Source organism: Quercus lobata, chromosome 4 (assembly GCF_001633185.2).
Source record: "Quercus lobata isolate SW786 chromosome 4, ValleyOak3.0 Primary Assembly, whole genome shotgun sequence".
NCBI classification, from domain to species: Eukaryota; Viridiplantae; Streptophyta; class Magnoliopsida; order Fagales; family Fagaceae; genus Quercus; species Quercus lobata.
In genome coordinates, this window is record NC_044907.1 from 85,403,146 (window position 1) to 85,417,388 (window position 14,243).

The 14,243-nt window shown below is 33.9% G+C and overlaps 1 long non-coding RNA gene across 1 annotated transcript; it reads left to right on the forward strand.

Moving 5' to 3' along the window:
* The first annotated feature begins 136 nt into the window (after nt 1-136).
* Nucleotides 137-9,003, forward strand: LOC115987559. The gene is made up of 2 exons (XR_004091145.1): nt 137-787; nt 8,596-9,003. It is a non-coding gene; the product is annotated as an uncharacterized LOC115987559 (long non-coding RNA).
* The last annotated feature ends 5,240 nt before the right edge of the window (nt 9,004-14,243 follow it).

The following is a 14,243-nucleotide window of genomic DNA, read 5'->3' on the forward strand; positions in this document are numbered from 1 at the left end:
ATAATATATATTATTGAATTTATTATATTAACGATAATCTTAAAATGTTACACCGGTACAGTCGGCACCGAAAAATTTTATTTTCTAACCCAAATTGAAACAATCTCCATTACGGTATTGGATCGTATATTGGTGAAGTTTTGGAATGGACAAAACATTGTCTTACCGTAGCAGGGACCACCTACCACTCAACGTTAAAAAGCATGGCTTTGTGGCTATTTCAGAGCAGATGACCTTCACCTTCACCTCCATCTCCAAAATCCAAACATTTTACCATGTTTGCCACCACCACCACCACCAGCATCGCATCACCACCACCACCCTCCCCACCATTTCCACCCCCCACTCTGCCTCCACCCTTCCCCCCATTTTCCCCACTTACTCCACCACCGCCAGCGCCAGCATTTGAGTTTCCTCCACTCTCACCTTTTCCGCCATTGCCCGATTTGCCGCCTTTCAGTGCATCACCACCACCACCACCCATACCTCTGTCACCACCAGACAACACATGGCCACCACCAAGTCAACCACAACCACTACTCACGCCGCTCCTTCTGGTGTGTATCTTGGCTCTAACAATAATAACCACCATCGTCACAGTGAGAATTAACAATTCTCTACGAAACCCGCCTGAGAGAGAGGCTGACCAGACACAAAGCAACCCGAATCAAAGAGACGCAGAGCAGATGGAGGACTTTCCGCAGCCTCCGCAGAGACATATGGTGGCGGCATATAAGGGTGCCGGACTCCATCACATATTGACCACTATATATAGTGACCGGTGAAGGTAATTTTTTTCCTATCTGGATTTTTTTTTTTTTCACAGTTTTTACCGTTTGGTCCGATCTGAGTATCAGAGTATTTGAGTGACGAGGTTCTGTAACGGTTTTTTTTTTTCCCCCACCCGGGGGGGGGTTGTGGAATTTAGTTTTGGAGTGCTTATATTAGACTATTTGGGTTAAATGTTTCTTTAAATTGGTGTTTGACAAGGTGTGGATAAGTTAGATGGTCTTTTATGTCGCAAAGTGGGTTGTATCTTTCCCAGAAATTACTATTGTATATGCAGTTAGGTTCTTTTAAGCTTACCTCAATTTAAAATTCTTTCATTCAACGGATGGAGATTGGAGAAGCCCTTGGCAAGCTGGAAGAAACAGTCTTTGTGTTTGTGGTAGGCTTACTTTTATTAAAAGTACACACTTATAAGTATTCCGTTGGTAACAGAATGTTAATAACTTAATAAAACTGATGGGTTGTATTCATATAGTGGCCTAGTAAAAAATTCAATTCATCAAAACTTTTATTATATATATATATATATATATATATTAAAAAATTAGCTTTAAATATATTAATTGACATTCATAACAATATAAATAAATAATTGTAAAAAAAAAAATTTCCTACAAAATCTAATATAAGTTGTAATATATATTTTTAATACCTAATTCAATTTATTCAACAATCTTTGGTCCACATGATTTATAATTATTAACAATCAAAATAAGAGATTAATCCAAATATTGAATGGATGTGTTTTAGTTTTCTTAATATTAAATTTAATGCTACATCGTAGTTCCGTATTGAGACTAACATCTATTAATAGAATGACCAATTAGCAAACTTTAGAGATCAATAGTGTTTAGTTAGCAAACTTTAGAGGTCAATAATATAATTTTACCTATTGTTTTTTTCTATGTCGGCACTTGTTTCTTTAAAGTTGGAACCAGGGAAGTGCCTTTTAACTTTTTTACTATGTCAATGAGGGAAAAGTAGGTTCATATAATCACAATACAAAAATCCAAAAAAATCTCCGCAATTTTTGCGCTCAACCATCTGATCTACTGTTTTTGGTGGAAGGTACTTGCCAACGTACCAAGGTCAAACCTCTAATGTTGATAAAACTTATAATAGACTATAATTACTCGTCTGTTTCCTATTGTACTTTGACAAATCAAATTAACTTTTGGTGGAAGATGCTGGAGGCTGCCAAGAAAGGTTTTTAAGGCATGAATTGTACCATAAACCTTTTGGTGTGGTAAATTCCTGTACGTAAACCAAAAATGCTTGTGAAGCTGCAACTTCATGATGCTGATATTGCCAAAAAGATCATCTCTATGCCAATTTCGATTCATGCTGGTTTTCCTGATGAAACCATTTGGCCTTACACAACTAAATAAGTAGTAAGACACGGAAATATGAAAATAAATATGAACGTCTCAACTAAAGAACAAAAAAGTATATAAATTTATCTCAAGTGGTCATCCCCACTTTTCAATTGATACGAGGATATATGTTTGATATATAACACTTAGTACGAGTGAGATATATATATATATATATATATATATATATAGAATTGAGTACAATTGATATAAACTGCTTGATACAATATATTACCCCAAATATAAAGATGCTTGACAAGAGGGGTGCTTTCATTGTTAGGCCGATCAATCGCGGTTCTAGGAATTTTTTTTAGGGCAGTCACTAAGAAATTTAAATTACCACTAGATTTTTCTTAGTACCATTTTTTAAAGAAAAATAAAACTAGAAATTATTTTTATTGAATTGGTTGAACGAGCTACAATTTTTATCTTTTTGTTTTATAGTAGGCTTTTTGTTGAATAAATTTTTTCACTTGTTGTTGTTTGGTCTTGCCTTGTTTTTGTTTGGTTTATGTTTGCTGTTATTTGAGCTAATATTTATTGTCGTTATTTAAGCTTTAAGAAAGAAAAAGGATTAAGAATTATGTTTTGAGGTAGAATTAATTCTAGAATAATGTTACGTCCACAACATTTTTACAATAAATCTTATACAAAAAGTTGTTATTGATGGATAAAAAAATAATATTAGTATTTAGCCCAAATTAGAATCAGTAACAACTTACTATATTAGATTTGTTGTAAAATTATTATAAAAATGTTGTGAATATAGTAGCATTACTTGTATTTTTATTGAATCTAAATTTTTGTAATTCTGAAATCAAGGGGTTCATAATTTTTATTTGGATAGTCACAATATGTTAATTTAGCATATAATATTTTATTGACAAGTATGTATATATATATATATATATATATATATATATATATTTGCAAGTTAGGGTGATCCTGTGACAATCCTGATTTGCATGTAGAGCTGCCACCGAAGCCAAATGAAGATGGCTAGATGAGAGGAAATTTTTTTTCTTTTTGCATGAAAATATTATTTAAAAAGGTTACCAATTATTGACCTACAATGATTGCGTCTCTTTTTTTTTTTTTTTTTTTTTTTTTTTGCTGAAAGATTGCGTCTCTTACTTCTCCCATGAACGCGCGTCACATTACCGCGTGTCACATTGAGTAATAAAAACTGTGATTTGATCTATGTCATTACTGAGGAAAGACATTAAACAAAGAAAATGGGAAAACAAAGGTAACAGGGAGTGCTTTTAAAATAATTGTTAATAAATTATAAATCATGTTAATGATTAATAAACTATTTTAGCATTTTTCACTTAGTAATTAATTTTGAGCTACAAGACAGTAATACTCGTTATGATCCTTACGGACAATGTTGATAGCCTTTAATTGTTTGTGCAACTATTAAATCTTTCTGTCTTAATGATTTTTGTAGTCCATTTTAAAACATGTTTTTAGATCCCTGTAAAAACTAAATTGTTTAACCTAATTAATTAACCAAGTAAATACTTAGGTTTATTATTCAAATCTAGGTTAAAACAAAACAATCATATTATGCAAAGCAATAGAAAAATAAATAACAAAATGATATGATGATTTAGGAAAACCAAACCAGTAAAAAACCTGAGGAGGATTTAACCTAGTTATTCTCAAGGTAAAAAAGCAAATCCACTATAGAGAATAGAAGTTTACAATAAGACTTAGACCACTAACATCCTATTGCTATCACATATAGAACTTACTGACACGACCATGTGCAATCTCCGAATCCACGGATTCCTTCTCTATTAGAACTTTGCAAAACACAAGCACCCACACTTGTGACTTTGAGACTCCACTCAAAGGTTTTGGATCTTCTTAGATGTTGATCTTGTATGCAACACTTTCTACAATACCAGATCTTGAGATTCTTCAAGGAATAACACCGGTAGAAGACATGAGAGAGCATTTTGGGTACAAAAACCTAAATCTACAAAAGAGGCACAAGATACACTCTAATCTCTCTAAAAAAATCTAAAAACCCTACCTAGGGTTAACTTATGATGTCTTTTAAATACTGGAAAAAACGGATCGCAATTTGGGCTTCAAACTGATAAGTTATGGCCTTTTTATGTTTGCTGATTTTTGCTGATATGTGATTTTCAATCGATCGAATCTAATTTTCAATCGATCAAGCCTTGCAGAAATTGAATAGTAATTTCCTACAATTACTCGATTCCAAACTTAATTTAAACCAAACTTTGAGCAAGTCTAAACCTAGACTAAATGTTTTGATCATGGTTTACCAACATAATACAAATTGAAGTTCTAATACATTTAGTTCCTAAAGTCTTAGAACCTAACAAACCCCCCCCCCCACCCCACTTTGGCAATCTGTAACAAAACACATCACAAAAATAGAAAGCTCAAAGTAAAAATAGCCCAATTAACAAACTAAAGCCCAAATTACATCACAAATCCTAATTTAAGACTCCTAACCAAGAAGTTGCAAGAAGAGGTAGAAGATCTTAATTAGAATGTACCTATCTTTCCTGAAAACACTCAAAAGAACACATCACCGCATGTGTGGAAAGAAAGACATATAAACAAAATGAAGCACAATATAAAAACAAAAGTAAACTAACTCTCCCCCTAAGTTAAATACATAAAAAATAAAATAAAAAAAGATAAAATAAAATAAAACTTCTTATATTCTCCCCCTTTCAAAAACAATTTCAATTCCCCCTAAACAAAACAAATAGGATTCCCACATTTCATCTATTTATCCTCCTTTTTGTCACGTATTGACAAAGACACCTCAAACAAAAAGTAAACAGAAAACATACACAACAAAAGTCAAGAGAAAATAGAGAATCAAAGAAACAAAATAATCTAGCTCCATAGAGAATAGAGGCAACTCCCCTTATGAAGAGCAAAAACTCCCCCTATGAACAACCAAGATTAAAAACAAGCTTCTCCCCTAAAAAAATAGGAAAAACAAAACAAATTTTGGGGAAAATATAGGTGGTAGGGAAAAGTAAAGACACAAACCAAACTCAAAAAAAATTGAGGTTACAAATGAACACAACTATTCTCTCTTTCAATAAATGCAAACTTGACACTATGTGACCCATAAACAAATGGTGTTTGAACTCAAAGCAAGTAGAGAAAATATTTGCACATTATTATCCATCATATCTCTTTAGAAAAATATTTTCTGTAGTTCACATATAAAAATAGCATATACTAAAAAATATATAACTCAAAAATTAATCAATCAATTTTTAAATCAAGTTGAGTACCCAATTTAGCAAAATATATGCATGTTATGTGTGAAAACAATGAGAGATATGACTGTAAAACTGCAAGTTGGATACAGAAAACAATGCAATGCATGTAAATCCTAAACATAAATGATGCAAAAAATAAATAGATTAGTCAAATAATTAAAAACTGAAAATTTTTAGTTTCGATCGGTTGAGCATCGATCGAATACCAATTGAGCTAGGCAAATTCAAACCAAAAACTTTTAACGCATTTTCGATCGGTTGAAAAACAGCATCGATCAATTGAAATTCTAAAATTTTGAAATTTTTGAAAAACACTGACCATTTTATGCAGAAGCCACTCAAACCAACATATTTCATCAATGAAATGCATGAGTATGAGTTTAAAAGTTTTTCAAAAACACTTGAAATCAACCCAAATCTTCCAAAAACAAGATTTTCACATTTTTTTCCCCAAAACTCAAACATTAAACATATTTTGCATCAAAATCAAGGAACATACAATCTTGGATGGCCAAAACAAATTCACACACAATATCATGTACTAAGTTTAGCAAAGAATAACTTATATAGTGTATGCAACTAGCAATAGCATGAGATACATTTGAGGTGATATGTAGATAGTAATCAATCACAATTTTTAGATTATTCATCACATAAGTTTGAAAGAGACTGTCGCCTAAAGAGTTACATCATATAACTCTCACATCTCCTAGAAAACAAGCTTGCAATCATGTATATATATATATATATATATATATATATTTTGCCTCATAATGTACACACCAATTTTATTTCATTGTGTCATCTTTATTATAACCCAATAATGTACACGCCAATTTTATTATTAATCTGAGGCTACACCTTATGTTCTTTTTATGCATGTGCTACACTTTCTCTAGTACAAAATCTTACGATATGCACTAAAGTGTTCATGATTGACTAGTAAACAGAGGTGAGATAGTTATTTATGCATTTCTCTTAGGTTCTAGTCCTAACATTCAAAAACATGTGACTTCAAAATCAAGATCATGTGATCAAAAACTATAAACAACTCCCATACAACATGCACTACATAGCTAAAACTAGCAAAGTGCAGAAAAATAAGCTCATCCAAGCTAAACATGGTACACAAGCATGTTATGTAAAAAAATATGGCCAACCTTAACTATAAATCCAAGATATGTAATACAAAACACATCCTTTCATATCCCTTTTTCCAATCCTTTTGTTTTAAAAAAATTTTATGACCAAAAACAAAAAGCACACATTATGCTAAATGAACAATGCAAAAGTAATACATGATAGTGCTTAACTAAGCTATAGAGGGTACACAAACAAGAAATATCAATTTCTTAATTAACCCTTGAGTTCATGTACAAACTAGTACATACTCACTCAAAATCAGAAATAATTTAGCACTTATATAACACACACTATTCAAGTTTCTCCACAATATCAAGCATGTTCTAAATCAAGAGAGAGATATTATAATTCATGTCATCCTCAAAAATAAAAATAGACACAAAATAAAATATTTTTGTCTTTTTCAAAATTTTTCAATGTTTTTGGATTTTTGAATAATCAAAACAACCTTAGAAAATAAAACAACCAAAAACTAAAAGTAAACATGTCCACAAATAATTGAAAGAACTAAATCAGGGACAATTCAACAACACTCACCTTAGAGAATCTTTTCTCACCCATATAGCATGAGTCATTAGCTTTGTAGGTGAAAAACCATGTAAAGCAGAGTGTATTTGAGGGATTACACCAATCTTTTGAGAGAGACTGAAATTCTGCAAATTCTTTTCACAAGCCTTAAAAAGATCAATTGAAACAATAGTGTCCTTTTTATTCAAATCATCATAATAAAAAATAGTAAGACACTTAAAATTGTCTATGATAACAGGGATCAAGGATCAACTTGTAGATCAAGAGATCTAATACAAGAGCTAACCTGCTCTGATACCACTTGTATATTTTTAGATCCCTGTAAAAACTAGATTGTTTAACCTAATTAATTAACCAAGTGAATACTTAGGTTTATTATTCAAATCTAGGTTAAAACAAAACAATCATATCATGCAAAGTAGCGGAAAAAAAATAACAAAACGATATGATGACCGAGTAAAACCAAACCGGTAAAAAACTTAGAGAGGATTTAACCTAGCTATCCTCAAGAGAAAAAAGAAAATCCACTATAGAGAATCAAAGTTTACAATAAGACTTAGACCACTAACATCCTATTGCTACCACATGTAGAGCTTACTGACATGACCACGTGCAAGCTCTGAATCCACGGATTCCTTCTCTATTAGGCCTTTGCAAAACACAAGCACCCACACTTGTGACTTTGAGACTCCACTCAAAGGTTTTGGATCTCCTTAGATGTTGATCTTGTATGCAGCAACTTCTACAATACCATATCTTGAGATTCTTCAAGAAATAACACTAGTAGAAGACATGAGAGAGCTTTTTGGGTACAAAATCCTAGATCTACAAAAGAGGTACAAGATGCACTCAATCTCTCTAAAATTTTTTGAAAACTCTACCTAAGGTTAGTTTATGATGTCCTTTAAATTCTGGAAAAAATGGATCGCGATTTAGGTTTCAAACGGATAAGTTATGGCCTTTTTACATTTGCTAATTTTTGTTGATATGCAACTTTCGATCAATCGAATCTAAATTTCGATCGATCGAGCCTTGCAGAAATTGAATAGTAATTTCCTGCAAATACTCGATTCCAAACTTAATTTAAACCAAACTTTGAGCAAGTCTAAACTTAAACTAAATGTTTTGATCATGGTTTGCCAACATAATACAAATCGAAGTTCTAATACATTTAGTTCCTAAAGTCTTAGAACCTAACAGTAAGGATTAGTATTGTTAACTTGCCATTAGATATCTGTTTGACTTATTCTCTATTTGGAGCTCCTTTGTTAAATTTTTTTTTTTTTGGCTAAATTTTACTTGATAAAATGCTCGAACTACATGATAATCGATTAATCGAACATCTGCAATTTGATTCTTTTTGGTTAGTAAAACGCAATCACATTTCCGTTGTAGTTTATTAAGCTTCGTATTTGTTTCAGGCAACGAAGAATGTGGTATTGCTTCTAATTCTCCATTATTTTGGTTTTGTTATGTAGATGGACAACAAAAAAAATCAGAGCAGCAGCGCAGATTTATCCATCCCTACTATCGGGGCTATACTATTGGATGGTAGTGGTTTTATACTATTACGGGTATATATTATGGAATATTGTTTTAATTGTTTTGGACGATTATGTATTAAAACTTGGATGGTGTAGTATGTGGTAGCAAAATGGGAATTATATTGTTGGAATTTTAGTTGTATAGTCTATTTTCAGCTAATTTTACTCCCCTCCCCTCCACTCCCCCTCCCTCTTCCCTCAATTCAAACAGGCCCTAAGGTTTTTTTTCATCCCCCTTTGTTTATTTAATAGTTGTGTATTGTGTGAATGTTTTGAGTCTTAGCTGGGAATCATAAATGGGTTTGACAATGATAATTGTGGAATTTGAAATGTGTTGCTTTCTCCCAACTAGCTGAAGCTGGATGAAACCCTGTTTCTCAACTTGATTTGCATTCACGAGTTTCTTTCTTTAGCTTATGTTTTAGCGTGCTACTATAGATAAAGATGTGTAACGTTTTATGATTTGTTCCAACAAAAAACTGTTTATTGCTTTCTAGTAAACAGTAACAGGCTTGAGTGCAATGTGTGAGATTTATTCAATATCTCACATACTTGAGCATTCCTTGCATACTAAACATCCCAGTGTACATTTGCATCTTATAAGCGGTTACTAGTAAATTCCTGTGATTAACCATTAAAACCAACAATGGGTTGTTGTGGAGCTCAAACAAATGTTGAGTCTTTTTTGTCGCTAAGCTAATGTGTCACGCCCTGAACCCAAGTAAGAGCTAGGCACGTGACAACAGTCACATACTTATAAAGTTTACACCCTACAAGTGTGAAAAACCTTCTTAACAACTAAAGAATTATCTTCAAAGAAAATTTCATCAATAAATTTAAAAATATCTTCAATAATGCAATTCTCAAAAGATCTCCAAATAATAATCATCCAACATCAAAATAAAAATAAACTAAATCCTTTAAGTCTAAAAGTCTACACAAATGGTAATTTTAAACATAAAAGTTCAAATCTTGTTCCATTGATTTCCTAAACTTCACTTATGCGCACATCCTAGCGGAAGCCCAAACATATGCTACTCTTCCTGGTCAGAATCTAAAAGGGGACAGAGGGGAGGGGGGAGTTGACAACTCAATAAGTAACCAAAGTCCTAATAAGTTCTATTAAACAAATAGATCTGTAAAATAATAAGTTGTATATAGATCAAATATTTTAAATCTTACAAATATATCATAGATGAATTAGAAATTAATCTTGAAAGTTCAATTAGTGTATAAAACACTATGAACGTTTAGACCTCCAATTAACAAATTACCAATTCAAGCTTAATATCAAACAATTAATGTGCGGAATATCAACATATGCTTAATACAGAATTGATAAACAATGTAAACCAAATAAAATCACATCCACAGTAGAAATTAAATGGCAAAGATTAAGGGAAGAGAGATGCAAACACAAGGACAACACAATTATGTGTTATCGAAGAGGAAACCGAAGCCCTCGGCGTAAAACCTCTTTGCCGCCCTCCAAGCGGTAAATAATCCACTAAAGAATGTAGTTGGGATACATGAACAGAAAAATACCCTCCAAGCCTAATCTACCCAATGTACCTAAGCCCTCCAAGCTTCTACTCCAACGAGGTTACGCCGAACTTATTTCTTCTTTAGCTTACCGGATTCCGCTACTTAACCATAGCATCAACCAATATGAAATTAGTCCCTTCTTAACTGCTTCCCAAATCACCAAATAGCTTTCTCACAGATATGGGTATGGTGAGAAAATGTTTTGGTAATGTACCTCTTAAGGATGTAACAATGGAGAGGAAGAGAGTAGAAGAATTTGAAGAGTCTCTATGTAAGGATTGTGGATGAATCAATCTTGTTTTTCTCTAGGGTTTCTCTCTCAAAATTCTCTCTGGAAGCTCTCTACATTTCATGGGTATAAGGTCTATATATAGTGGGGTGAGAAAGGAATGCGAAGAGTCAGTTTTTCCCAAACAGGGTGGTTTGGCGACTTGGCCTTGCGACTGGACTGAGTCGTGAGTTCAAGTTGCGAGCTAACGGCTTGGCCAGCCTGGGACTTTTTTCCTATAGTGCAACAGCTAGCATGACTCTTCAGCTCCCCTACATGCTTCACACGTGTTCCAGCTTTGGCAGCTTACCAGTCGCGAGTCACCTGCGAGTCCCAGCAACGAGTCTCTGCATCCTTGCACAATCTTGAGCATTTCTTCACTCTCTCTCACTCACTACCCTTACATGATTCCCAACTAAATACAAGGTTACTAATTTCTAAAATACAAGCAAATTTGGCACGGAATAAAGCCAACAAGATGGTTGATAAAATTCAACCTTACAATCTCCCCCTTCGGCTATTCCGTGACAAAACCCTAAAACAAACTCTAGACTTAACATGTGAGTTGGGAACAGTTAAACAAAACTCACTCACATCTAACTTTAGAATCTGATAAGCTCTTGAATCATATGAACAATAATCTCCTGAAACACAACAACACAATATGATCATTGTATGTAGAAAAACTTGTAATTGCATATGAGGCAAGCACAATGCGATCAAGCAAAATGAAATGAGTAATAAACCATGGCCTGACCAAACAAGAAATTACTATAAAATAGTGACCACAATGCTCATTCACACTTGGAATGAACATCTGGACATACAAGCCAATAAGCTCAATGCAAATTACTTGCATGCTCGAAACTCAACTAATGCACAATACATAAAGTATATGCATCTAGGAACAAGATCCTACTAGGGCACAAGAGTGAGAGTATTAAAAGAAAATGCATAACATTTAGCAAGAAGTACTAGGCAACGAAGCATAAAGGCTGCATAAGCATGGTACAAATCATAAAAGCCTACAAAGCACATGGAAACAAACCCTAAAAGCTTACAAAAGCAACATGGGTACAAAATGTACCATAAACAAGTTCCATAAAATACTGAAATAACATATGCTAATATGAAGCAAAATATTAAACAAAAATATTGAACATAGGCCTGCTTGCTGAAATCTCCCCCTTTGATAGTCTTCTCCCCCTTCCATTGTATTCCTCCTTTGAACATCATCTCCCCCTTTTTGTCATGGAATAGCTAGGCCATATCTTCTTCTAGCTTCCTCTGAATCTGATCCAATTGAGTTTGTAGAGAGGTGAATTTCATATCCCACCAAATGTTTTGATGGTGTAAGATAGATGTAAGTTCGGACATCTTGGTGCTCAACTCGTGGACAAATGTCACAATGTTGTCGAGTTTTTCGTCAAAGGAGAATGAGCTGGAGTGCAAACCACTGTGAGATGCGGAAGTTTCTGTTTTGACTTTCTTCCTACTATGACCAATGCTAGCGTTGAATGTATGCATGTTGATTGGACTCAATTTTGTGCAGGGAGAATCATCATTTGTTGGATGAATCCCTTTGAGCTTCAAAATTCTAGAAATGAGACAGCAAAAAGTAACGCATATCCTTGACTCAGTTTGTAAAACCGTTTTGCGTAGAACATGAAAGATATGAGCACAGATGTCAATCTCTACATCAGAGATTAAGTCATGAAGAAACAAGGCACGTCTAAGGTTCATATACCCGGTGCTGGATAAGGGGTACAAGTTGTGAAACATAACTATTGTAAGCACTCTCAATTTTGGAGGAAGAGAGGAAACGCTGACTGAGTTCCCATTTGATGAGAATTCCAAGTCTTGTCTAAGACCTTCTCGAAGAAGTTCCTCATCTAGACATAGATCATCATAAACCGATGAGTATTTGAGCATCGGCCTGTTGATGTGAAGGATCTCTGCCAAATATGCGGGAGAGATTGAGAAACTTTTTCTTCTAACCCAGCACTTGAGTTCTTCGCCTTCCACAATTGCATTGGCATAAAATTCTTTTACCAAATTCTCATAAGCTTCATCAAGGTCAGAGAGAAGGTAATTCCAATCCATGTGGACAAACCATTTTGGGATGTCGGTGTCAAGAAGTGACGATTGATCAACAACCCTCTCAAGTAGTGGTGTAGCATCTCTAAAGTAACTCTCATGTGTCTGAAAGGCAGCATAGGATTTGAACTTGTTGGGATCGAGCACTCCTGATGGTGAACGAGTCCTTTTTGTTTTAGGTGAGAGGTCATCAACATCAATGACAGGCTCCTTCCCTTTGCTACTACCTCCTTTCACAGCTGCTCTCTTAAATGGAGACATTTTCACTCTGCATCATGTTTCACCAAAAAGGACAAAAGAAATCCCATAATACCATAAACATTATTAGCAATGGGTTAGTTCAAAAAACATGGATAATGAAGAAAACCCTAAAAACTTGAGATAAAGGACCTAAATAAGACAATGAGTGTGTGTGTGCCCGTAATGACCTAATATTAACTCAAGATAGAGTAGATCAATATATAGCCACCAAAAATCACACAATGATTTCACCAGAATATCAGATACCCAAATACAATCAAGAGATATACAAATATCAGTAGAAACACACAATCCAAGAGGAATAGGCAGTAAATGTGAAAGATAAAGAGTAAGAGACAAAAACCAAACTTTTCCTTGAAGATTGAGAAAGTGGTGACAAAATAGTTGAAAATGTTGTGTGTGAGCATGAAAGTTAGATCAGAGGATGAACATTCACTGGATGCGAGGAAAGAAACAAAGACCCTTTTTGAAACCAGTATTAAAAAAGAACCTTTTTATGCAAAACACGCAATTTTCGCGATTGAATCAAGTCGTGTGCAAGTCGCCAAGGCCAGCTGCCAAAACACTTGAAAGAAAACTTTTGAAAAAATTTTCTAAGTGTTTTTCACAAATGGAAGTTCCACTCGCGAGAGAGTCGCAATCTGAGCCGTGAAAATCTTTGTGTACCCCTCGCAACTAAACATTCCACCTATGAACAAGTCGCCAACATGAGCCGCGAAAAGCATGAAAACCCAGATTTTTGAAAAAATATTCTAAGTCTTTTTCGTGAATTAAGCATTTACCCACCAATGAGTCGCCAGTGAGTTGCAAAAAATCTCTGTATGGACTCGCAACTGGGGCAGGCGACTGGTTCTACCTGCAACTGAGTCACTAGAACAGGGCAACACAATTTTTTGAATTTTTGACAATTTTTGTAAAAACAAAGTACTTTCCAAAAACAACTAAAACATTCAAAAATCTTTTTGTGATTGATCAACAAAGATTGAGCATGTGAAAACACATTTAATCAAGTACAATCGCATGAATGAATATGGCATTCATTGAACATAGACATGTGTGTTGTGTGTGGATATAAAAAATGAGATAGACTTTAGTCTAATGTGAAGCTTAAACGATCAATTCAATCAAGGCATACACAACTAGCAGTAGATAATGTGACCCATCTCAATTATAGAAATATGCATATATGATCTCTCACATAGACTTGAGTACAATATCTTTGAAGCTTTTCATTTGGCTCCATGTTTGACATATCATTTGATCTTTTTGAATTAACACATCTCATTGTGAGATCGATGCCTGAAATTTTTGATATTTCACTTTGATGAGTTAGCCTTTAGCTTTTTGGGTATCATACAATTTCAATTTTTGGTTGCTTTCCCTTTTTCCTAGTCAAATACTAGTATGTGCG